The 26,041-nt window shown below is 38.5% G+C and overlaps 1 long non-coding RNA gene across 1 annotated transcript; it reads right to left on the bottom strand.

The window, feature by feature from the left end:
- Positions 1-4,212: 4,212 nt before the first annotated feature.
- On the bottom strand, positions 4,213-4,533 carry LOC120521631. Its single transcript, XR_005632178.1, has 2 exons — positions 4,427-4,533; positions 4,213-4,286 (listed from the first exon to the last, which is right to left on the bottom strand). It is a non-coding gene; the product is annotated as an uncharacterized LOC120521631 (long non-coding RNA).
- Positions 4,534-26,041: the final 21,508 nt, after the last annotated feature.

Here is a 26,041-nt window from a genome sequence, read left to right as displayed (position 1 = left end):
TAATGAGAGATCCCAGTGGAAGCATGTAAAGTGAAAACAGTAAAGGTCCCAGTACTGAGCCCTGCGGACACCATATTGAACTTCTGTGTATAATGATGGAGTACTGTCTGCACATTTCTGTACATACTGGAATCGATTTGATAAATAAGAACTGAACCAAGCGAGCACGGGCCTGTAAGCCCAACATCGCTTTCTAGCCTGTGCAGTAAAATAGAATGGTCAATGGTGTCAAACGCTGCACTTAAGTCCAACAACATAATTACAGTGGAATTTCCTTCATCAGAGGATATCAGAATGTCATTTACAACCCGTGTTAGTGCCGTTTCTGTACTATGACCAGTGCGAAAGCCAGACTGGAATTTCTCAAATAAATTGTAATGCGTAAGGTGTGACTGAAGCTGACTGGCGACTACTTTCTCTAGTATTTTAGAGAGAAATGGTAAATTTGAAATAGGCCTATAGTTATTTAGTATGTGTGGGTCTAGGTCTGACTTTTTAAGTAAAGGTTTAATGACTGACACTTTTAGTGCATCAGGTACTGTGCCATGCAGTAATGAACTATTGATAATGGTTAGAATAGGCTGCAAGAACATCCATTGCATTTTTACTAGTTTTGTTGGCACTGGATCTAGGGAACAAGTAGTGGGCTTCATTTTAGTAATTAAAGTTAAGACTTCCTGGTGAGTTACAGGATTAAAATTATTAAAGTGCTGAATGCAATGTGGACAGGGTCTGCTAAGCTAGTATTTGGTTTGTACTGTGATGCTGAGATCTGGGATCTTATATTTTTAATTTTCTCATTGAAGAAGTTCATAAAGTCTGTACTGCTAATATCTGTTGGTATTTTGCACTGTTGATCTGAATTCCCATTTGTTAATTTAGCCACTGCTCTAAAAAGTACCCTAGGATTTTTATTATTGCTATCTATTAATGTAGAATAGTATTCTGAGCGAGCTTTAAAGAGGGCTTTTTTATATTTATTAACACTCTCTGTCCATGCAATTTGAAAGACATGTAGCTTTGTTGTTCTCCATCTGCGCTCCAGTTTTCGACACTCTAATTTAAGAGCTCGAGTATTTTCATTAAACCAGGGAGAGTTTCTATGTGCTTTGATCACTTTTGTTTTAGGGAGCCACTGTGTCCAGAGCATCTCTCAAGGTCACATTATAATGTGATATTAGCTGATCTAAATTGTTTTCCACGTTTACATTTGATGTTAACTGATCTAAATGGTTTTCCACAATTACACTCGACTTACTCAAGGTATCTATAAATTTTGAAGCAGAATTACAATCTAGATGTCGCACTGTCTTTGTTTTAATCTGCGAGTGCTGGCATGGGCAGAACTAAATCAAACGTAATTAAGAAGTGATCGGAAATAACTACATTTAATGGAGTAATATTTAAATTTTGAATTTCAACTTTGTAAGTTATAATTAAATCTAATGTATGGTTATGATTATGAGTTGGACCTTTGACAATCTGACAAAATCCTACTGAATTTAACAAATAAGTAAAACATTTGCTAAAAGTGTCAGTTTCCACATCAATGTGTACATTAAAATCCCCATCAGAACTACGTGATCATAATTTATAGCCAAATCAGACAGAAGGTTGCTAAATTCAGTCATGAACAATGAATATGGCCCTGGTGGTCTGTAGACTAGCACTATAATTGTGTTGGAATCTGTTTTAATATTTAAAATGAATGCCTCAAAGGATGTAAAGTTGCCTAAATTTTTAGGAGTGATTTGCATTTTGTTACAATGAATTATTCCAAGGCCTCCTCCTCGACCAGAATCTCTAGACTTATGAAGGAACGAGTATCCATCTGGTGACGCCTCAGCTAGGGAACAGTGTCACATTTACTAAGCCAGGTTTCAGTAAGAAGACACAGATCAGATTTTGTACTTAATATTATATCATTTACCAAAACAGCTTTAGTGCCGAGAGAGCGAATGTTCAATAAACAGCATTTAAAACTGCATGGTTCTTTCTGAACTGCTGATATATTTTTGTTTTAATTTGAATTAAATTTCTATTACAGATGCCCTGGTGGAGTGTCTGGTTTTATCCCTTGGTCTAATTATACACCTTATTTTTGGTTATCAATTAATTTATGGTTTGTATCAAGACTAAATTTACTGGATGCCCCACAACAGGGATTATGGGTAACAGCTTCAGGAAAATAACAGGTGGGATAAACAACAGCCTGTGATTTAAGATCACATGACTGCGGCCTGGATGGTGCTCTAATCAGTCAACCAGGCAGTTTTGCTGCCATATTTTGGGATAATACATAAGATCCCTCCAGTTAGGATGAAGACCATCTCTTCTGAAAAATCCAGGCCTTTCCCAAAATCATCCCAATTGTTCACAAATGCTATGCTTTTATTTGCACACCAGGTTTCTAGCCAGCAGTGAAAGGAATGCAATCTGCTATAAATCACATCCCTCTATATAATCTTGGTAAGGGACCAGATACAATTAAATTCCGACATTTTGTTTTAGCTTTGGTGCATAGAGAGATGAAGTTCCGCTTTAATACCTCAGATTGCTGTAAATAAATATCATTAGTGCCGACATGCAGCAATAAGGTAGATACTTCATCGTCGGCAACACGGTCCAATGCGGCCTTTATGCCAGAAATCTTGGCCCCTGCAAGGCACTTAACATTAACTGCTGGTTTAACATAGTTTGGAATTCTAACATTCCGCACTATGGAATCGCCAATTATGAGCACTTTATTATTCTCAGTTTCCACAGGCGCTGCGGAGAGCTGAGAAGCTGTTCTGGGTCCGAATTGGTGACCTGGGTGCTGGGGGACTAAATTTTGGATTCTTAGACCCCCGTCTAATTGGTGCTGCTGATTTCGGCCTCGCACTGACTACAGTGGGACCTGGAGAGACTGAAGCCGAATCAGATTTAGCCGAATTGTCTAAACAAACCGAGTCGATCCAATTTTCGGTTTGCCTAATCGCTATCAGATTCCTAACGCGTCCTCCAATTCGTATTTTCCCGACCAACTCTAAATTAACTAAACATTTTTGGCAGGTGAAGCTATCTGCACTGTCGGCCGGAAAACCTGAGCTGTACATACTGCAGGACACACAACATATAAACGTGACCTCGATGGGCAGAGAGCAGATAGAACTTACATTAAATGTTGAAGTCATCTTTGCCGTTTTTATAGGTGCTTTGCCGCTTTCCGTGTTCAGCTGAATCACCGTCGCTTTAAGTTTCCACCACCCGCTGAGCGATCGACTTTAATTTCTCACTGCCGGTTATTTCTACTGGAGTCTTGCCACATGCAAAAGTTTGCTGATGACACTGTTATTGTGGGCTGCATCAGGTGTGGGCAGGGGGAGGAGTACAGAAAGTTAATCAAAGACTTTGTTAAATGGTGCGACTCAAACCACTTACACCTTAACACCAGCAAGACCAAGGAGCTGGTTGTGGATTTTAGGAGGCCTAGGCCCCTCATGGACCCTGTGATCATCAGAGGTGACTGTGTGCAGAGGGTGCAGACCTATAAATATCTGGCAGTGCAGCTGGATGACAAATTGGACTGGACTGCCAATACTGATGCTCTATGTAAGAAAGGTCAGAGCAGACTATACTTTCTGAGAAGGTTGGCATCCTTCAACATCTGCAGTAAGATGCTGCAGATGTTCTACCAGACGGTTGTGGCGAGTGCCCTCTTCTACGCGGTGGTGTGCTGGGGTGGCAGCATAAAGATGAAAGACGCCTCATGCCTGGACAAACTTGTTAAGAAGGCAGGCTGTATTGTAGGAGTAAAGTTGGACAGTTTAACATCTGTGGCAGAGCGACGGGCATTAAGCAAACTCCTGTCAATCATGAATAATCCACTGCATCCACTGAACAGTGTCATCAGAGGAGTAGCTTCAGTGACAGACTTTTGTCACTGTCTTGCTCCACTGACAGACTGAGGAGATCGTTCCTCCCCCACACTATGCGACTCTTCAATTCCACCCGGGGGAGTAAATGCTAACAATTTTATTTTTATTTTTTTCATTTTTATTACTATTTAATTAAATAGTGTTTCTTTGTATCAGTATACTGCTGCTGGATTATGTGAATTTCCCCTTGGGATTAATAAAGTATCTATCTATCTATCTATCTATCTATCTATCTATCTATCTATCTATCTATCTATCTATCTATCTATCTATCTATCTATCTATCTATCTATCAAAAGTCGTGCTGCATCCAGCAGCTGCTTCAGTCTTTTTCGCGGGGTGGCGAGTTTCTCTTTTTGGCACCTCCTTTAAAGAAAAAAGTAAAATCGGTGTGAAAAGTCAAGGAAAAAAAGAGGCAATACACCTGTGAAAGCCAAGAAAAAAAAAAAAAGAAAAACATCTCTGAAAGCCAAGAACATTTATGAAAGGCATACATTCAAAATTACCTGATTAGGCTTATCTGCTTCACCTCCACATTCTACAGACTGGTATTCTTCTAAAATGATGACATCGTCATCTGCTTTATGGGTTGGTTTCATTGTTGCAGAATCCATGTCTTGCTTCTTAAAACAAAACAGATGATGGTGTGTCGCCGAGATGGATAGATAGACAGATAGATACTTTATTAACCCCCCAGACAGATAGATACTTTATTAACCCCCCAGACAGATAGATAATTTATTAATCCCCAGACAGACAGATAGATACTTTATTAATCCCCAGACAGACAGATAGATACTTTATTAACCCCCCCAGACAGATAGATACTTTATTAATCCCCAGCAAGAACTCTTGACTGGCCAAGCAACACAGGTACACGGGTAAGCAGGGAACGTTAAGCTCCGATGCCGCGATGGACCAGAGAGAATGCTTGACTGGCCAAGCAACACAGGGACACGGGTAAGCTGGAGTCAGCAAGCTCCGGGTGGACCAGCAAGAACGCTTGACTGGCCAAGCAACACAGGGACCAGCAAGAGTGCTTGACTGGCCAAGCAACACAGGGACCAGCAAGAACGCTTGACTGGCCAAGAAACACAGGGACAGGGGTAAGCTTAGCCGGTTAAAACCTTGCAAGAGTGGTGGACTCAGCCAACCAACTTCAGCTCGGTCAAAAGAAATGTTAGCTGTAAAACAAGCATCAGTGTCTCCTTCTGACCTTAATAGCGGCGGACAATGCCAGCCTGCTAGGTCTCAGTCATAGGGAGATGACCAACAGCGCATACCACAACATACCCGAATTTTGTTATGGCGGAGGCCTGAGGCTTTGAGTCCAATTACCCGTTTTTAAATATGCTTTTGGGCGAAGCTTTTATAACGTTAGGGTCAATCAAAACGTTTAAAGATAAGATTTTTTTTAGATAACCCGCCAACATATTTTAACCAATCAACAAACACTGGCCTCATGTTGAACTATCCAATGGAATTACACCATGCTGATTCGGGCATTCGCTGAGTGCATCGAGCGCGTCACATGTTCATAACAGCCAATCAGGAAGCAGACAGGTCGGCAGGCTGTGAGGAGTCTAGGCGTGAAAAAACAACATGGCGCTACTGTCAAAATGTATGAACTATGTTAATGAAAAAAAAAAATGTATCAGCATATGAATTAAACAGTAACAGACAGGTATTTGGGCGGTCGTTTTTCTAAGCCAAGGAAATCGGGGTTCGCGTCCCGGCAGACAACAAAAGTAAGCCATGTACTTTTAAATTCTGTATATTAGCATGATTATGCATTACAGTGTTTTATTACATCATAGACCCATAAATGAAAAGGTATGCTTTTGTTGTTATTCTTAATACGCGCCATTTAATGTATGATACGTCTAGAAGTTGGAAACGCTGGACAGGTGGTCTTGTAAATAAATAACTAAAAATCCGGTAACGTGTTAATATTCATGTACTGTATATATAGGTCACGATGGTGTGTAGGTTTAATTAATCTTTTTAGCCCTGGTATGATTAACTTGTGCCTTAAAATAAGAATAAGAAAAAAGAACCGGCGCATTTGATATGTATGTTGGCTGCAGGCGCGGCACAGATAGAGCTGTCATTTTCTAAGCCAAGAAAATCGAGGTTCGCGCCTGGGCATAAGATCAAAAGTAAGCCCTGTACACTAAAAATGTGTATATTATTATGATTATGCTTACAGTGTTTTATTCCATCATAGACCTATAAAGTAAATGGTCAAATGGAATTCTCTTGTTGTTATTCTTAATACGCGCCATTTAATTTATGATAGGCATAGAGGCTGGTAAGTCGTGTTACAGCAGATGGTCTTGTAAATAAATAAATAAAAATCCGGTAAAGCGTTAATATTTATGTATATATAATCATGAATGTGTGTACACGTTTATTTAGTCTTTTTATTCCTGGCATGATTAGCTTGCACCTTAAAAAGAAGAAAAAACATTATTTTGGTGCATATCAACCATTTTATTAATTAACTAGGATATATTAAGAAATAAAATGTGTATATTTATCATGATTGTGCATTACGATGTCATTCAATTATAACCCCAATAAAATGAAAAAAGGTAAATGGACTTCTAGGTTTCTTTACAAATTTTACAACAGTTGCCACTCGTTGCGATAAGACGTGTACTAATACCCGAGGCCTAGTTGGAACATTCTAGATGTACCCTATTACATAAAATGAAATAATAAAATTCATTGGAAAATACGTTTCACTGTCTGTCTATAACTGATAACAGTGGAACATTCCAGCGGTATTACATAAAATAAATGATGCAATTTAATTGTAGCATCTGTGTTTTATCTTGAACCTCTCTCTCTCTCTCTCTCTCATTTCTCCTGGGGCACGAAGCAGAAAATGGCCGACAGTGGGGTAACTCGCGTTGAAACCGTAATTGAGGAACTCCAAGCACTTGATGAACAGATTCAGAAACTCCTGTCCCGACGGAAATACCTGAGAAATCTGAAGGCCCGGCTGTTGGATAAACCGTCCTTGCCATCTGGAACCGTCGAAACATCAACCCCGCGTTGTGCCGACCTCACCCCGCGTAGTAGGAGCGCCGCTGCTGACCTCGGTGGATTTCAGCTATGCAGGCGGGGTTCAAGGCCAGAGCACCTCCATCGGCACAGGCCAGCATTTTATCTCAGAACCGGTTTGACCCTCTCCGCGTCCCCATTTCGCCTTCAGCACCTGGTGATATATTAGTGGTAGGTGATTCTATCGTTAGAAACCTTAATGTCGCATGCCCTAATGCAAAATCGTTTGTTTCTTGTTTTCCCGGTGCTCGTGTCCGAGATGTAATGAAACGTGTGCCAGCAGTCTACGAAACACAAGGAGAGGGCAGTTGGATCAATCGCCTTGCATGCGGCGTAAACGATATAAGGCACCGACAATCAGAAATCCTGAAGGCTGACTTCGCAGCTTTGATTAAAGACACAAAGGAGAGGACCCCATCAGCAAAGATCTTCGTTTGGTCCACTACCTCTCGTCAGACGATCCAACGAGTACTACAGTCGTCTGCTAGGGTTGAACAACTGGCTACAGGGTTTCTGCAAGAAGAAGGATGTCGGTTTCATCAACAATTGGAATCTCTTTTGGAAAGGCGCGTCTCTTCAAGCGTGATGGCCTGCATCCGAACAGTTTCGGCGCCGGGTCCTCTCAAAACATATCGAAGGTAATTCGTTTTCTTGACTATCTATCTCTGCTCTTAACCCCTTCCGAAATAATACTGCTGTGCCAGGACATGATGAATGTTTAATAGAGTCTTCCGTTAAAGTGCACACCATTAATACTGTAATAAGCAATCTCAATGCACGTAGAAAACCTAGGAAATACGGCATAAACTCCAATAATCTAATTAAAATCACTATTTTAGAGGAACAATGTATTAAAACTAGCGGCGCTAATAATAATAATTTAGTTCCTATTCCAAATAACAATAACGCACATAGTACTCATCTCTGCACCTCCAAACATTAAATATGGCACTATTAAATGTTAGAGCTTTAACTAACAAAACGTTTTTATCAACGATCTTATTAGTGATAAAAATAGATCTTATTGCACTAAATGAAACATGGCTTAATTCAGATGCAGCAGTTTTAATCGAATCTGCGCTCCGATTACAGTTTTACTCGCAAACCGCCAGGGAAAAGGGGCGGATTGGCTAACATTTACTCGAGCGATTAAAATGTAAAGATGTCAGTTTTGGTAAGTTCAAGTCCTTTGAGTATCTCGCCGTTGTTATTCATGGAGATTCTCAAGTTCTAGTACTATCCGTGTATAGACCTCCTAAATATAACGCGTCGTTTTTTGAGGAATTCTCTGACTTAATGTCAATTTTAATTACTAACTATGACACACTCCTAATAGTTGGCGACTTTAATTTTCATATAGATAATCAGTGTGATCTAAAAGTAAAAGAATTTATGAACCTCCTGGATTCTTTTGATTTGAGACAACTCATAAATCAGCCTACACATAAAGCAGGTCATACATTAGACTTAGTGATTACTAAAGGACTGAAAGTTGATATAAAACAGATCATTGATATTGGTCTATCAGACCATTTTCTTCTACTTTTAATATAGAAATAATGATAAAAACACTCATGAGAAGCATATTGTTAAAAACGCTTCTTTGATTCGCAGCAGCTTTAAAACTTACAAACATTTTAAGCAATCAGTCCGTTTATAGTGCCAGCTATAATAGCGAGGACAATGTAAATAGTAAGGTGGAAAGATTTAATTCTAAAGTGAGAGCTGCTGTTGACATAGTTGCACCTGAAAAGACAGTGAAAAATCTTCTAGCATTGTATACCATGGAAGACCCAAAGAGTGTCTGATTTAAAGAGAACATGCCGTAGAGCTGAGCGTCAATGGAGGAAGACTAAACTTACTATCCACCACGAAATATTAAAAGTCAAAATAACAGAATACAATAACACTGTCCGTCTTGAGAGACGCTGCTATTTCTCAAGATTATAAATAACAATGCTAGTAATCCCAGAGTCTTATTTTCAACAATTGATCGCCTACTAAACCCAGGTAGCTCAAAGGAATGCCTCCTAAGTGCTTCCAGTGAAACCTGTGAGGCTGTCGCTGTATTTTCAATCAAAAATTAATGATATTAGAAATAACATAGTATATCTCCCCAACACTAAGGATCCTCCTAAACCCCAGCATCCTGTTATAAACAAATTAAACTCTTTCACTAGGATAGATTTACCTGATTTAAAAAAATAATCTCTCAATTAAAACCCTCCACCTGCGTCCTTGACCCGATACCAACAAGGTTTTTCAAAGAAGTATCAGGCGTGCTAATTGATAATGTTCTGACATAGTAAATTCGTCACTAGATACTGGGGTCTTCCCAGACTGTCTTAAGACTGCTGTAGTTAAACCCCTACTTAAGAAACATAATCTTGACCCTCAGCTCTTGAAAATTTTAGACCCATCTCTAACCTGCCTTCTTAAGTAAAGTTCTGAGAAGGCAGTCATTATGCAGTTAAATGACCACCTAAATAAACATGCTATTCTTGATAAATTTCAGTCGGGTTTTAGAACAAATCACAGCACAGAAACTGCACTCGTTAAAGTAGTAAATGACTTGCGGGTAAATGCAGACAGAGGCCATTTATCTGTTCTCATCCTCTTAGATCTGAGTGCTGCATTTGACACCATTGATCACAACATTCTTAGAAATCGCCTTAGTCAATGGGTGGGCCTCTCTGGCAGTGTCTTAAATTGGTTTGAATCCTACCTGACAGGGAGAAAATATTTTGTTAGTTGTGGGAATTACAACTCGAAGACACATGATATCCAATATGGTGTTCCACAAGGCTCTATCCTGGGTCCGCTGTTATTCTCAATCTACATGCTTCCGTTAGGTCAGATTATCTCAGGGCACAACGTGAGCTACCACAGCTATGCTGATGACACACAGCTGTACTTATCAATAGCACCTGATGACCCTGATTCTATTGATTCACTAACACAATGTCTGACTAGTATCTCAGAATGGATGAATAGTAATTTTCTCAAGTTAAATAAAGAGAAAACTGAAATTTTAGTGATCAGCAATAATGGATACAATGAGGCTATTAGAAATAAACTGGATACATTAGGATTAAAAGTCAAGACGGAGGTAAAAAGCTTAGGGGTGATTGTTGACTGTAATCTGAATTTTAAATCACATATTAATCAGATCATTAGGACAGCATTTTTCACTTAAGGAACATAAGTAAAGTTAGACCTCTTATATCACTGAAAGATGCTGAGAAATTAGTTCACGCGTTTGTTTTCAGTCGACTAGATTACTGTAATGCACTCCTCTCTGGACTACCCAAAAAAGATATAAATCGTTTGCAACTAGTGCAGAATGCAGCTGCTAGAATCCTAACTAGGAAAAGAAAATCAGAACACATTTCTCCAGTTTTATGTCACTACACTGGTTACCTGTGTCATTCAGAATTGACTTTAAAATTCTGCTTATGGTTTATAAAGCCTTAAATAATCTCGCCCCATCTTATATGAATGTCTGACACCTTATATTCCAAATTGTAACCTCAGATCCTCAAATGAGTGTCTCCTTAGAATTCCAAGAACAAAACTTAAAAGAAGTGGTGAGGCGGCCTTCTGCTGCTATGCACCTAAAATCTGGAATAGCCTGCCAATAGGAATTCGCCAGGCTGATACAGTAGAGCACTTTAAAACACTGCTGAAAACACATTACTTTAACATGGCCTTTTATAACTTCATTTTAATCGTAATTTAACTTAATCCTGATACTCTATATGTTCAATTCATCATAATAACTATTCATGGTGGCTCTAAAATCCGTACTGACCCCTACTTTCTTTTCTGTTTCTTTTTCCGGTCTCTTTGTGGTGGTGGCGCAGCCACCACCTACTCAAAGCTTCATGATGCTCTAACAATGATGGACGGATTAAAAGGCAGAAGTCTACGTGACCATCATCATCATCATGAGAATCCTAAATCCAAAGAGGACTGTTTCATTTATGTTAGGTAGAATGCCCAGAGGGGGCTGGGCGGTCTCATTGTCTGGAATCCCTACAGATTTTATTTTTCTCCAGCCGTCTGGAGTTTTTGTTTTTCTGTCCCCTGGCCATTGAACCTTACTCTTATTCGATGTTAATGTTGATTTATTTTGTTTTATAATTGTGTCTTTCATTGTCTATTCTTTAATATGTAAAGCACTTTGAGCTACTGTTTGTATGAAAATGTGCTATATAAATAAATGTTGTTGTTGGTAGAGTAATATATATTGCTCTACTTTCCCCTATTGTATTATTAATATGTAGCCTTAGAATGCCTAATCTCACAGACTTACCACTGTATATAACTTATCCCCACCTTCCCTTCTATATCTATAACCTCAGGCAATTTGATGTAGTAAAAAGACAAGCAGGAGTTAAGTTACACATAAAATAATGTATTACTGATAATATTCATAAATAATAACAAAATGCAAAGTACATTTGAATATTGGCAACCATACAACCTGATAAAATGGTGATGTGTAATTCAGGTGGCACACAGACTTGCAGTTACTTAAAATGTCTCTAGTTAAGGCATCATTGGTGCTCAGCTTTCAGCCACATGTCTGTTCAATATGGCTGCTGAGCTGTGCTCTTCATTGTGTTGTCTTCATCCTCACAGGTTAGCAAGAGAGATGCTTCTTCATCATATGTGGTGAGAGAGAGATGCTTCTTCATCATATGTGGGTCAGAGAGAGAGAATGTGGTTGAGCAAACACATTTATAGATTTTCTGTCCAACTCCTACAGCGAATAGGATACCATGGTACTTGAAGGCCTCTGCAGACAAGCCAATTCCAAACAGCCATACCTCAGACCAATGGGTGAAATAGAACATCTTATCTCCTGCCCCCCCAAGACCATATATTACACTAACCTGGCTTTGTGTGGGGGATGGGAGAAAAGACTTTAGCAAAGAAATGCTCATCAAACTGGTTTAAGACACATCCCCAAATCCTGTCGTAAAATTACAAAGAAAAGTCGTAAACATGGGGGGGATAAACAAGAATGCCTCTCACCAAGGTACCACTAAATTACATTGGTTTGCCTAAATTATAAATAAAGACATACAAAACATTTATCAAGTTATATGCAAAATCTCACATCACAACACTCCACCCGATGAATGTTTTGTACAATGTCTTTAAATTGTTTCAAGAGTCTGATGCATAACTTGTGCATTGATTGGCAGTATTTGCTCTCCCAGTGTTAAAAGTTGTCCGTGACCATTTGTCCATTACATATCTTCTTTATTTCAAAGACAATCTGAAGAACTTGGAAGCCTCCTGATGACTTGTATCTGCTCCAGCTTGCTCAACTCTTTAGCTTTCTGCAGTCTCATATGTCATCAGATCTGGTGGTTCAAAATGAGACAAGTCCACACCTTCCACTAAACTAGCCCACTACAATTTAGTCTATTGTGTGAATTTTTAATCTGTTTTGTGTCTAACTGCTAATTAGACCCCTGTCCCAAACTATCTGTTTAAGCATATGCAGCTGTACAATTAACATCAAAATTTGAAAGGTAACATGCCACAGGTGCCAGTACAACCACTTCTGCCCAAGTGACAGCACATGTGCCACTGCATAAACTGTTCACAAACCAACATTTGTGGCCCTCTGCACACATTTGGGGTTGACTTAGTTGCCTCTTGTGCTTTCCTACCCATGGTGCAACTCTTGACTGCCATCATCCTTTACCAGTATAGGCTGGCATCACCACCATGAGACATCAAAGCTATGCAACTCTCATCATTCCCCCCGTAGGCCACCCCTAGAGTTGTTTGCTCACCATATGCATACTCATTGTGCTAAACACCTCAGTTCAGAATTGGCCCACTGGTCCTGTGCCTGCACCATAGCCGACAATCTCAGCAGGGCTTCCATATTTTCCCAATTAGACTATACCTAAACATCGGAGCCCATATGTCTTGCAAATGTATCAGCTGCACCTGCTTTCCTGAAAAGTTCACCAATTTTCTTAGTATACATTTTCCTTAATAGTATTAATTATATTAATTATCCCATTTAATTAATTAATACCCAGAATGTATACTTTATGAGCCCAAAATGAATCCCCTTATTTTGGCATTCCTAACTGGTTTGTTCAGTTTCCACCCCTTGGAATATAAATTTGCTGCAGTAATGAACAAACCTTTCCTTTTAAACTATAGCTATTGTGACTAGTCCTATTATTGCATGACTTGTGGACTTGTTACTCACTTAAACCCCAGTAAGTGTCTTTTCCTTGCTGTCTCTTCAGTTCTTCTTCATGTCTTTGTCTTTAGTCTTTACGTGTTGTCTTTTCTTCATTCTGCTATGTAGGCAGGTCTGCAAAATGGAAGGTGACAAAGCAGTTTCTGTCCATCTCATTTTCTTGGCTGTCGACCTGGTGCCAAAACTCAAACTTTGCTTCCAGGCATTCATTGGAACAGCTTGGCACTAGTGCCATGCCACTCCAATGTGCCAATGGTAACCCAATCTCCTGCATGGATTTTACTCTGCTAATTGCCTTCACTATTTATTACCTGCACCAAACCAAAGTCCATAAAAACCTTACAATAGAAGTAGCACTATTGCAAAAGGCCAGAAAATTGAAACAGAAATAACTTTTCCATTTCCTGTCTTCCTGCGCTACCCTTCTATTTTTTTTTTCATTGCCTGTGTGTCCTTTTTTTATTGTATGGTAACTGCTACCTGAAAGTGTGGGCTGAAGCCTCTCCAGAACCCAAGTTCTAAATCCAGCATTTCTGCTAAAACTGACCTGTGTTCTTTACTAAAGACCAGCTCACTTTTCTCCATTTTATTGCATGGAGAGTCATAGGCTGTCTTTTTGAACAACTGGTCAGTCAGGTTTCGAATTACTGAACCTAAGTGTGTGTGCTTTTTAATTACTGCTGGCCCTAGCACAGCTGTTAGGACCTCACACCCCTGTGCATTCCTGGCTTCCTGCCTGAGCTTGTAAAACTTCCTGCTGCACCATCCCCCATCCTTTGTTCTTTGGCTTGTCCTGTTTCATTCAAACCAACTCCTAAACTGGTGCACTTTCTTTCCAACTCAGCCATTCTTGCACTAGCACATTCAGACCTTTCACACACAAGCACTTGAATCCCTTTCATTTCCATTGTTCTTTGTTTTAATTCCACACTTTCTTTACTCAGTACCAATATGCCAATATCCAGTTCATGCCCTCTAGTCAACAATTGCCATTCACACTCACCAGCTCCTCTGCCTTCTATCTGATCTCTTTGTCCTAAATCAAATTTCAGTGCAGCACTGGTTACCTTTCCTAACAGTGGTGAAATATCTATCAGTGTAGCATGCTCTTTAAATACTGGACAGGCCTCAGAATTACTTGGAGATTGTGGTGCAGTGGAGAATAAAGGAAGAAAACACCCTTGCTGTTTTCCCTTCCTTTCATCTCTCTCCTTTTCCTCACACTCACATTCCCACTCTTTATCTGAGCACTCATCTGTCTCATGTAAGTCACCCACCCATGTTTTAGGGTTCCAGTCCGATCTGGTTACTGTTGCCCTAACTTTCACCATGGGCGGTTTACATTTCTTTTTTCCACTTCTTTCACTGCTTTCTACTTTAGCAGCGGATGTTCTACATGCTAACACTTCACAATTATCACACCAACTGTTACATCTTTCAAAACTCTCACTCAACATTCCATAACTTTCACTTTCATTCACTTTGCTATTTTCTTCCTTATCATGATCTTCCTTATTACCAATAATACAAGCTAGTAAACCTCTTATAACAGCAGCTGTCTTCTTTAAACCTGATCTCTGTTTTCTTGCTTTTAATCCTTCCAGCCCCCTTCCATTTTGTGGCACACTCAGCTCAGCTTCTGCTTTCTCTACCTGAACTACAGGTTTCCTAGCTTTAGCCTGCTTCCTCTGCCACTCCACTGGAAGATGGCTGACTTTAAAATGAACTTAGGCATTTCTAAGTCTACAATTTACTCTAATACAATTTGCCAAATTCGTTATGGGTTGGCCTACTTTTGCCCCTGTAAGCAAACATACACATACATACACAAAGATTCTAAACGAATAAGTACCGTATGAATGACGAATGCATGTCCCATCACTCCCTAGCACTTTAACCACTTAAATGTCATATGAAAGACGCATGCATCTTTCACCACTCCCTAGCACTTTAATTAGGGACTCACTACCACCAGCACTAACAAACATGCGGGTGTCCTTGTGACACACATGAAGTCTCTACACTTTGTTGGTTATATTCCATTCAGCAACCAAACAATGTTTTACTTCCACCGCATTTGTACACTGGGTGCCCTAAAATTCACATACATAAACAAACACATACATCAAAACAGTATTTGCAAACAGGGTGCAAAACTTGGTTACCCCAAAATCCTGCCGACTACGCCAATTGTTTTATCTTGGTAGAGTAATATATATTGCTCTACTTTCCCCTATTGTATTATTAATATGTAGCCTTAGAATGCCTAATCTCACAGACTTACCACTGTATATAACTTATCCCCACCTTCCCTTCTATATCTATAACCTCAGGCAATTAGATGTAGTAAAAAGACAAGCAGGAGTTAAGTTACACATAAAATAATGTATTACTGATAATATTCATAAATAATAACAAAATGCAAAGTACATTTGAATATTGGCAACCATACAACCTGATAAAATGGTGATGTGTAATTCAGGTGGCACACAGACTTGCAGTTACTTAAAATGTCTCTAGTTAAGGCATCATTGGTGCTCAGCTTTCAGCCACATGTCTGTTCAATATGGCTGCTGAGCTGTGCTCTTCATTGTGTTGTCTTCATCCTCACAGGTTAGCAAGAGAGATGCTTCTTTCATCATATGTTGGTGAGAGAGAGAGATGTTTCTTCATCATATGTGGGTCAGAGAGAGAGAATGTGGTTGAGCAAACAAATTTATAGGTTTTCTGTCCAACTCCCTACAGCGAATAGGATACCATGGTACTTGAAGGCCTCTGAGACAAGCCAATTCCAAACAGCCATACCTCAGACCAATGGGTGAAATAGAACATCTTATCTCCTGCCCCCCCAAGACCATATATTACACTAACCTGGCTTTGTGTGGGGGATGGGAGAAAAGACTTTAGCAAAGAAACACTCATCAAACTGGTTTATGACACATCCCCCAAATCCTGTCGTAAAATTACAAAGAAAAGTCGTAAACATGGGGGGAATAAACAAGAATGCCTCTCACCAAGGTACCACTAAATTACATTGGTTTGCCTAAATTATAAATAAAGACATACAAAACATTTATCAAGTTATATGTAAAATCTCACATCACAACAATCTGTTTTACAGTTATATTTTAACGTGTGTCCATAAACGATAATGTTTAATTATGTCATGTTAGATGGTTATCTGTCTATTATATATATAATCGACTTGGACGGAATTACACATTAAAATATTTTAATGCATTCTGCATTCCTGGAGCATTATGGCTCAATTCTTGGATTCGGATGAATTTGATGCACACTTTTCAGATCGACAGAATTACTACCGAAACGCCCGGTAAGAGTTTTATATATACACTCACCTAAAGGATTATTAGGAACACCTGTTCAATTTCTCATTAATGCAATTATCCAATCAACCAATCACATAGCAGTTGCTTCATTGCATTTAGGGGTGTGGTCATGGTCAAGACAATCTCCTGAACTCCAAACTGAATGTCAGAATGGGAAAGAAAGGTGATTTAAGCAATTTTGATTGTGGCATGGTTGTTGGTGCCAGACGGGCCAGTCTGAGTATTTCACAATCTGCTCAGTTACTGGGATTTTCATGCACAACTATTTCTAGGGTTTACAAAGAATGGTGTTAAAAGGGAAAAACATCCAGTATGCGGCAGTCCTGTGGGCGAAAATACCTTGTTGATGCTAGAGGTCAGAGGAGAATGGGCCGACTGATTCAAGCTGATAGAAGAGCAACTTTGACTGAAATAACCACTCTTTACAACCGAGGTATGCAGAAAAGAATTTGTGAAGCCACAACACGCACAACCTTGAGACGGATGGGCTACAACAGCAGAAGACCCCACCGGGTACCACTCATCTCCAATACAAATAGGAAAAAGAGGCCACGATTTGCACAAGCTCACCAAAATTGGACAGTTGAAGACTGGAAAAATGTTGCCTGGTCTGATAAGTCTCGATTTCTGTTGAGACATTCAAATGGAGTCAGAATTTGGCGTAAACAGAATGAGAACATGGATCCATCATGCCTTGTCACCACTGTGCAGGCTGGTGGTGGTGGTAATGGTGTGGGGGATGTTTTCTTGGCACACTTTAGGCCCCTTAGTGCCAATTTGGCATCGTTTAAATGCCACAGGCTATCTGAGCATTGTTTCAGACCATGTCCATCCCTTCATGACCACCATGTACCCATTCTCTGATGGCTACTTCCAGCAGGATAATGCACCATGTCACAAAGCTCGAATCATTTCAAATTGGTTTCTTGAACATAACAAAGTTCACTATACTAAAATGGTCCCACAGTCACCAGATCTCAACCCAATAGAGCATCTTTGGGATGTGGTGGAACGGGAGCTTCGTGCCCTGGATGTGCATCCCACAAATCTCCATCAACTGCAAAGATGCTATCCTATCAATATGGGCCAACATTTCTAAAGAATGCTTTCAGCACCTTGTTGAATCAATGGCACGTAGAATTAAGGCAGTTCTGAAGGCGGGGGTCAAACACCCATATTAGTATGGTGTTCAATAATCACCCGAGAGTGTATATTAGTATGGTGTTCCTAATAATCCTTTATATATATATATATATATATATATATATATATATATATATATATATATGTGTGTGTAATTAGTGAGAAATAAATAAATAATAATAATTCCATTGATTTACTTCCTAATGGCTATAAGGCTGTTTGTATGTACAATGTTAAATTTTAAAATACAACCACTACCTTATTATTATTATTATTAATAATAATATTATTATTTAACGATTTTCAGCACGTGAGAAATTGCTTGAATCTCGATTAACGACGGCCTCACCGAGAAAGAGCACCAAAACGTCAACAAGACGCGTTTCAACTACCCTATTAGGCACTGTGACAACGCCTCGGCAGACTACAGGTATGAAAATAAAAAGAAAAAGCGTTTGAAGTTTAACGAATTATTTAGTTATTAGTACCAATATGGCTGCTCTATTTTGTTTTTTGCATTCACATAACAAGTAAAAGCGGGCTGTAATCTGTAAGCCCTGTTGTCCATGCATAGCGCTTACAGAACCCTAGTGTTAGCCATGTGCATTGCATTGTCGAGTGCCCCAAGGCTTGCCAATGTGTGCAAACCGGTGATAAGAATTTGGCGGACAACACCCTAACGTGCCCGCGTTGACCCCTTGCTTGTCTCTGTGTGCAAAAATCACTGATAAGAGCTTTCCTCCCCAAAGGCCTCAGAAATAGCGACACATGCCCAACCTTTTTTTCTAACCCATTTGACCATTTCTGAGGCCTATGGGGATCGGCGTGTTTAATTAATGGATTATGTAATAGTATTTATATTATATAGCTATTAAGATTGTGGTTAAATTAATTTTTTTCAGATATTGGGCAATCAGTTGGTAGCTTTTCCAAAGGAAAGAAAACAAAGAAGTCTGGGAAGCAAACCATTCATTCACATGATAAAGTTGATAACCCTGTGTATCATTTAATCGAGAAATGGTTGATGTGTGCTATAAGAATTATTAATTCATTTAGCAACAGACATAAAGGTGTACAGTTTTTATCAAACTTTATCGAGGAGATATTATGTCCTCATAGTGATATTTAAAAATATCTTCTGACATCTATTTTAGCCATTTATGATTCTGAGCACATTCTAGCAGAGGAACTTCAGACAGCTTTCCAAAGATTGTATAGGCTGGAAAGCTTGATCTTAAAAGATTGTACAAGTCTGGGTGCCGGTTCAGGTACAAAATCTATATGACTAAGGCATTATAAAATGAAACCTCATAACACGCTTTTAAATACGATCAGAAAGATTAAAAAGAAATACAAACTTTTGGCCGATAAGCGGAAAAGGCGACTGCAGTGTTGCCGTAGACCCAGAATTCATCGGGCAAAAGATCAAACAGATTCTTCGGCTCTTAATGCACATGTAGAAATTGTAAGGGAATCTGAAAGACGGATGAAAAGATTTAGGGCTACAGAGCATAACTATGAATTCCGTTTTATCAATTTGGATAGAATTAAGTCATATACGCATGCCATAAACATTGTACATCAAGGTATTCAGGATATTTTAGACACATTATCCCCGAATATTGCGCCATGTGATTTTGTTCAATTGCGACTCATTTCTCCGAGTTTGCAAAACAATCTTTATTCTCAAAAAAAGAATCTAGACAGCTTTGACGCCAGAAGCTTTTTAAATTATGTGTCTCAGATGCTGCAAAGTAATACTGAGATAATTACAGATTCCTCTCTGCGGTTTGTAGTAACCATTGTGAAAAACATGCAGGGTGGAGCAAGACTTAGAATCAACACATTGCTCTTCAGTAAAATTATTAATACTAAACGACGTCTATTAGTGGATTTCTCACATTGGGTAATTTATGTTTTGCAGGCGCTGTCATCCGCTTACTCAGCCAGAAAGACAGACCGGATAGTGACATTCTGCAAAAAGCTAGACAAATGCATATGCAATTGGGGTTTTCGGAAGATAAGAAAATATCATTATCAGATGTAGAAAAATTTGAGCGTCTATTAAATGTTTCTATAAAGGTGCTATACATGCATGAGAGTGCATGGAAATACTTCACAACGGGTCCTACGCCGACAGATAATAAAGTGATTTTTCTTCTGATACACAGCGATCACTTTTTTGGGATTTTAGATGTGAAGAAATTTATCGGGGCTAATTATTTTTGTGAAATTTGTCATGCCGCATATTCTCACAAAGATCGCCATGTTTGTGCCAATACTTGCAGGGCCTGCCTAGATGCTTCTTGCATTGAAGTAACAGGCTGCTTAATTAGATGTCCGATATGCAAAATCATCTGTCAATCAAACGACTGCCTCGGTAAACACCAAAATAAACAAACATGCGAGTGGAAAGAATACTGCGTTAGTTGTCAGTGTTACACAGCCCTTACCCACGTTTGCAAACCGAGGTTATGTCCAAATTGTAAAGAAGCTATCACCAGCTGCGACAGTCACTTATGTTATATGCAACCGTTATTAAAGACTCCGGTATCAAAAAAATATATATTTTATGATTTTGAATGCAAGCAAGAAAACGGAATCCATGAACCGAATTACATATATGCATTACACATGGATGGTAACAGAAGCTGGGAGTTTGCCGGAAACGATTGTGTTGAAAGATTTATCTCTACGTTTATAGATAAAAAGTTTAAGAATTACACTTTTATTGCACACAATGCAAAATCCTATGACAGTTATTTTGTAATTAGTCAATTAATAAAAGAAAAATGAAAATGGATTTGTTAACGATCGGTGGAAAAATCATGTCGATATCAGTGAAAGTTTTAAACATCAGATTCATAGACTCTTTGAACTTTCTAGCATCAAAATTGTGTAAATTACCACAGGCTTTGGGTTTTAAAGGGTCGAAAGGTTATTTTCCTCATTTTTTTAACACTGCAGAAAACCAAAATTATGTTGGGCCTAGACCGGCTGTAGAATTTTATGGTGTAGAAAGTATGATGCCAGACGAGAAGAAAGATTTTCTTTTATGGTATTCTAAACACAAGAATGACGTATTTGATTTTCAAAAGGAATTAAAATGTACTGCCGTTTAGATGTTGAAATTCTAAGGTCGGCGTGTATCTTGTTCAGGCAAGAGGTTATGGAGATCACCAAAACGACACGTATTGATTTAAACGAGCAGTTTCAGGCCAAATACAACATATTATCTATTGATCCTTTTCAATATGTTACTTTAGCGAGCGTCTGTATGGCAATGTTTAGACTTAAATTTTTGCGTGAGCAAACCATAGCTTTGCCTTTACAAGACAGTTATCACCGAAAACAAAAGAGTCTACTCCATCCATCCAATGGCTCATGTATATAGAGGCCGAAGATAAAATAGATATTTGGCATGTGTTAAAACCTGGAGGTGAAATGCGTATTGGAAAATATTATCTAGACGGGTATGCAGAAAATAATGGTATAAAGATGGCTTTTGAATTTAACGGATGCTTTTACCATGGTTGTAATATCTGTTACAGTGAAAAATCATGGAATAGTGTTACAAACACGACATTCGGTTGGCTTTATTCTAAAACTATGGAAAAAGTTAACTACTTAAAAATGCAGGGGTTTCAGGTGCATCAAATCTGGGAACATAATTGGCGGCGTCTGGTTCGTGAAAACATCCGTGTGCAGAATTTTCTGAAAACAGCATGTCTGCCTCAGATTTTGAATCCCAGGGAATCTCTCTTTGGAGGTAGAACAAATGCATCACGCTTATACTACAAGGTGGGCGCTGGTGAAAAATCCATTACTATGATTTTACGAGTTTATATCCTTATGTGAATAAAACCAAAAGATATCCAATCGGTCATCCAAAAATTATTTATAAGGATTTTGAACCATTACCTTTGACCCACCCAGAAATTCTATTCCCTGTTTTGCCATGCAAAATAAACAAAAAGCTGTACTTTACACTTTGCCAAACTTGTGCTGTAACACAACAGCAGACACCCTGAACACACACTCATGAGGAAAGAGCGCTTACCGGTTGCTGGACAACACCGGAATTGCTTGCAGCCATTCAGCAGAGATACAAAATTGAAAGCATATATGAGATATGGCATTTTGAGCAAAGCTCTACTGAACTTTTCTCAGAGTATATTAATGCCCATTTAAAAGCTAAGCAAGAATCTTCGGGTTATCCTGAGAGCTGCCTAAACACAGAACAGTGTAAACAGTATGTATCCATGTTTTATGAAAAGGAAGGTGTACAATTAAGCAAGCACCTTATTAAAAACAATCCGGCCAGAAGACAAATTGCAAAACTTTTTTTAAATTCCTTATGGGGTAAGTTTGCACAAAGACCTAATTTGCCACATACATCTTTAGTTACGGATCCAGAAAAACTGTTTGAATTATTGTTTGCCCCAAATTATGAGGTATCTACTTGTGATTTTATTGATGATGAATGTGCCTGTGTGACTTGGACATACGATAAAGATCATTACAGCACACCGGCCAATGTAAACATTTTTATTGCTAGTTTTACTACAGCTTATGCAAGATTAGAATTGTATAATCTTTTAAACAAACTGAACGAAAGAATACTATATTATGACACAGATTCAATTCTTTATATTTCCAGAGCAAACGAATGGGACCCAGAAATTGGATGCTATATCGGGGACTTGACGAGCGAGGTACCAGCGAATGAATACATCACTGAATTTATAAGCACTGGTCCAAAAGTTATGGTTATAAGCTATCCAACGGTGAAACCTGTCTAAAAGTTAAAGGTATAACATTAAATGTTAAAAACTGTGAAAAGGTTAATTTTCAAAGCTTAAAAGAACTGCTATTTGACTATGCAGAAAATAAAAAACTGTCTTCAGAACATAAAAATATCAAAGTTGAAGATTTTGGTATTGTCAGGGTAAAACGCAGCTGACATATAGAAACCAGAAAAATAAAAAACAAGCGCGTATATGAACAAAAAAATTTCACCTCATTACCTTTTGGCTATTGATTCTGAGATAAATACATAATTAGTAATGGACGTTCGTTTACAACACCCATTTTCCTGTATCTTAAGTGGGCCGAGTAACTGTGGAAAATCTTTTTTGTGAAAACATTACTAGAATCGGGGACTAAAATGATGTCTCACCAACCACAAAATATCCTGTATTGTTATTCCGTTTGGCAACCTCTCTATACAGAATTGATGAAAAAATTCAGATTCAAATTTTATAGAAGGTCTCCCTGACTCCTAAATGATGATGTATTGTTGCCCCGTGATAAAATAAACTTAGTTGTCGTGGATGATCTCATGCAATCGGCCTGTAAAAGTAATGAGTTGGAATTGGCATTCACAAAGTATGTTCATCATAGAAATCTGAGTGTAATCTATATTGTTCAGAATCTTTTTTGCCAGGGAAAACAGAACCGAACAATTACTTTAAATGCTAAATACATTGTTTTGTTTAAGAATCCGAGACACAGACAACAAATATCAATATTGGCCCGTCAGATATGTACCCCACAAGGTGGCGCTACTTTCTCGAAGCTTATGAGGATGCCACTAAGTCAGCTTTTGCGTTTCTACTGGTAGATTTAAATACTAATACTCCAGATGACTTTCGTCTCAGAGCATCCACATACCCATCGCAGCGCCCAGTAGCTTACGTGTTTAAAAAGCCCAAGGATAAAAAAATGTGATTTTAGTGGCCCCGGTGTCATTTGGTAAAAGACGTCATCCTGATCAACATGTCGTCCAGGATTAAACGAAATTTACAGCTCATGCGATTGCTTATAAAGGCAAAACCAAAACAGAGAAAGTCCATTTTGTGTGCAGCTTCTGACGATTTAATTCTGGCTATTTGTGAAATTGCACTCAATGCAATTAAGGGTAGCTTACCTTTAAATTCCAGACAGATTGGCATTCTTAAAAAGAAACGCATTGTTATAAAAATCTGAGCAATAAAAAGTTACTATTTAACGAAAGAAACGTATTATAAATCAGTCTGGTGGATTTATCGGTCAACTACTCGGCATAGCAATCCCTTTACTCACCGGTCTAATTTCGAATCGGTAAATGGAGCACACTGAGAAAATGTATCTTGTATCAGAACAGCAACTGGGGCAAGTCCAAACACCTGTCGGTGGAGAAACAGATATGACAAAAAATACTATGCAAACTCTTGACCATGAAATGAGGAGTATTTTACAAAATAGCGCCCTATCACCGCATGAAAAAGTGGAACTGTATTTTCATACTTTGCAGCGATATCTGAATCTATGGAGACAACGGAAATTACAGAAGTCTACATTGACTCTTTTCTACCAGAAACTGAAGCGCCATCCTAGACCACAGCGTTGCACCCGACCAATGACACGGGTGATATTGTCATAAGAGACGTTTTGGAATCCGTCTCTCAGAGACACCGGAAAAATACGGAAATGCTAATTCGGAAAATGACCCAAAACCCGTCCACAACGTCCTGGAATGAAAGAGGGGAATTTTTATATAAAGGCACACCTGTTATTGGCACAAATATGGTTGATCTGATCAAGTTCGCTACGCAAACACGTACATTAAACAAGAGTGGAAAACCAAAAGGTTGGGATTTATTCTTTAACGCTATGGCCGAAATTAACGTGCCCGGGTCCATTTTTCCGAACATGGGAGTTCGGGCTTTATTTCAAGAGATTAAAAAGTGATACAACGCCAATTCAAACAACCAGTAAACAGCTTTACCTGACTGCATCACGTGATTTTCCATCCACGCTCGACCGGGCCTCTGGCAATGCAACTGAAACACCCAGATTATCTAGACAGATAAGAAAAAGGCCAGTCTTTAGAAAAGGTCAACTATTTAAAAAACACAGATGGCTAACCGTATGAATAAAATTATTTTAAAATAAAATGTAGAAAATTATGTTTTAATATGGCTGTTTATTATTGTGTATTATGACCATTATTAGTATTTTAATTTTAGATCATTTTGTTTAATTATGTCAAAACTCTGAAAATACTTTTATATCACTGTATTAATGATTAGAAAATTAAGGAAACAACTTTTAATGTACAGTGTTTTATTATTGTGTATTATGACTATTATTAGTATTTTCATTTAGATCATTTCTTTTGTTTGATTGTATCATGACTCTGTTAATTCTGTGAAAATACTTTTACATCATGTGTTATTACTGTGTGAACATTTAACATAAATAAATAAATAAATAAATAAATAAATAAATAAAATATAAACATACAAACCCTTTTAATTTTTATCTGTCTGATTATTGGATTATTCACTATAATAACCACAGACACTTTTATGTTGGTTAATAGCTCATTTATTGTATTTTATTTTCAAACAAAGGGAATACACATAATTGTAACTTTTTTTTTTTTCTGCATACAATATTCTGTTTTCATATTTTCAGTTTGTCCCCTTTTTATTTGGTGAAAATATCTAACAACCATCTGGTCATTTAGATGAACATCTCCTGTGTACAATGCCAATATCTGTTTTATGGTAAGTCCTTTGCTTTTTTGATTCAAATAGAAAATACAATGGTGACCACAGGTTTTGGATAAAAACTCCTATAACTGAATATGGTTATAAGTAATGCAGTTAGCATTAATCTTCAAAAATTTCATAATAACTTGGGGAAATATTTCAGAATCTGGGGGAATTCCATACGAGTCAAAAAATTCTGCTTTTCCATGATCCGCAAGGTAAATGGCAATCCAGTGCTTTCCGGGTTTATCATGGGGATCTGTGTTTACGATCATAAACAGAGGTTCAGCAGCCAGCTTCTCCTTGGGCAGTTGATCTGAAGGGAATACATCCAGAAAATGGCTGCGTGTCAGTGGCCCAGATAAAAGGGTGGTCCTGAGCTGCTCGGTGTACAGAGGCTGCATGTCTGAACATGTCTACAGCTTAACTGTAGTCGTAAATAACTTGCCGACGCATGTTAATTTCAATGATGTTATCAAAAACCGCATACACAATCATATTCACTGTATCTTGCAGGTTCGGCAAATCTTATTTCAGTCCTGAGGTTGCCTGTTTTGATGAGTGAATAATGTCCTGTTGATTCTATATCAGGGCTTAGGTTGAACGCAAAAAGTGAATAGCCTTTAACAAACTCTTCACGATCGACTAACAGTGCCTTATCTTTCATCCTCTTGTCTGCGGTTTCCACCAATTGAAAATATTCTCTGACACAGTGACCATCTGCAAAATCAGGCTACAGAGGCTTGCTGGGTATCTGCTCTCCATCCAGGTAAAGAGCCATGA

Source organism: Polypterus senegalus, unplaced genomic scaffold (assembly GCF_016835505.1).
Source record: "Polypterus senegalus isolate Bchr_013 unplaced genomic scaffold, ASM1683550v1 scaffold_3497, whole genome shotgun sequence".
In the NCBI taxonomy this organism is placed as follows: domain Eukaryota; kingdom Metazoa; phylum Chordata; class Cladistia; order Polypteriformes; family Polypteridae; genus Polypterus; species Polypterus senegalus.
This window is presented reverse-complemented; position numbering and strand designations above follow the sequence as displayed.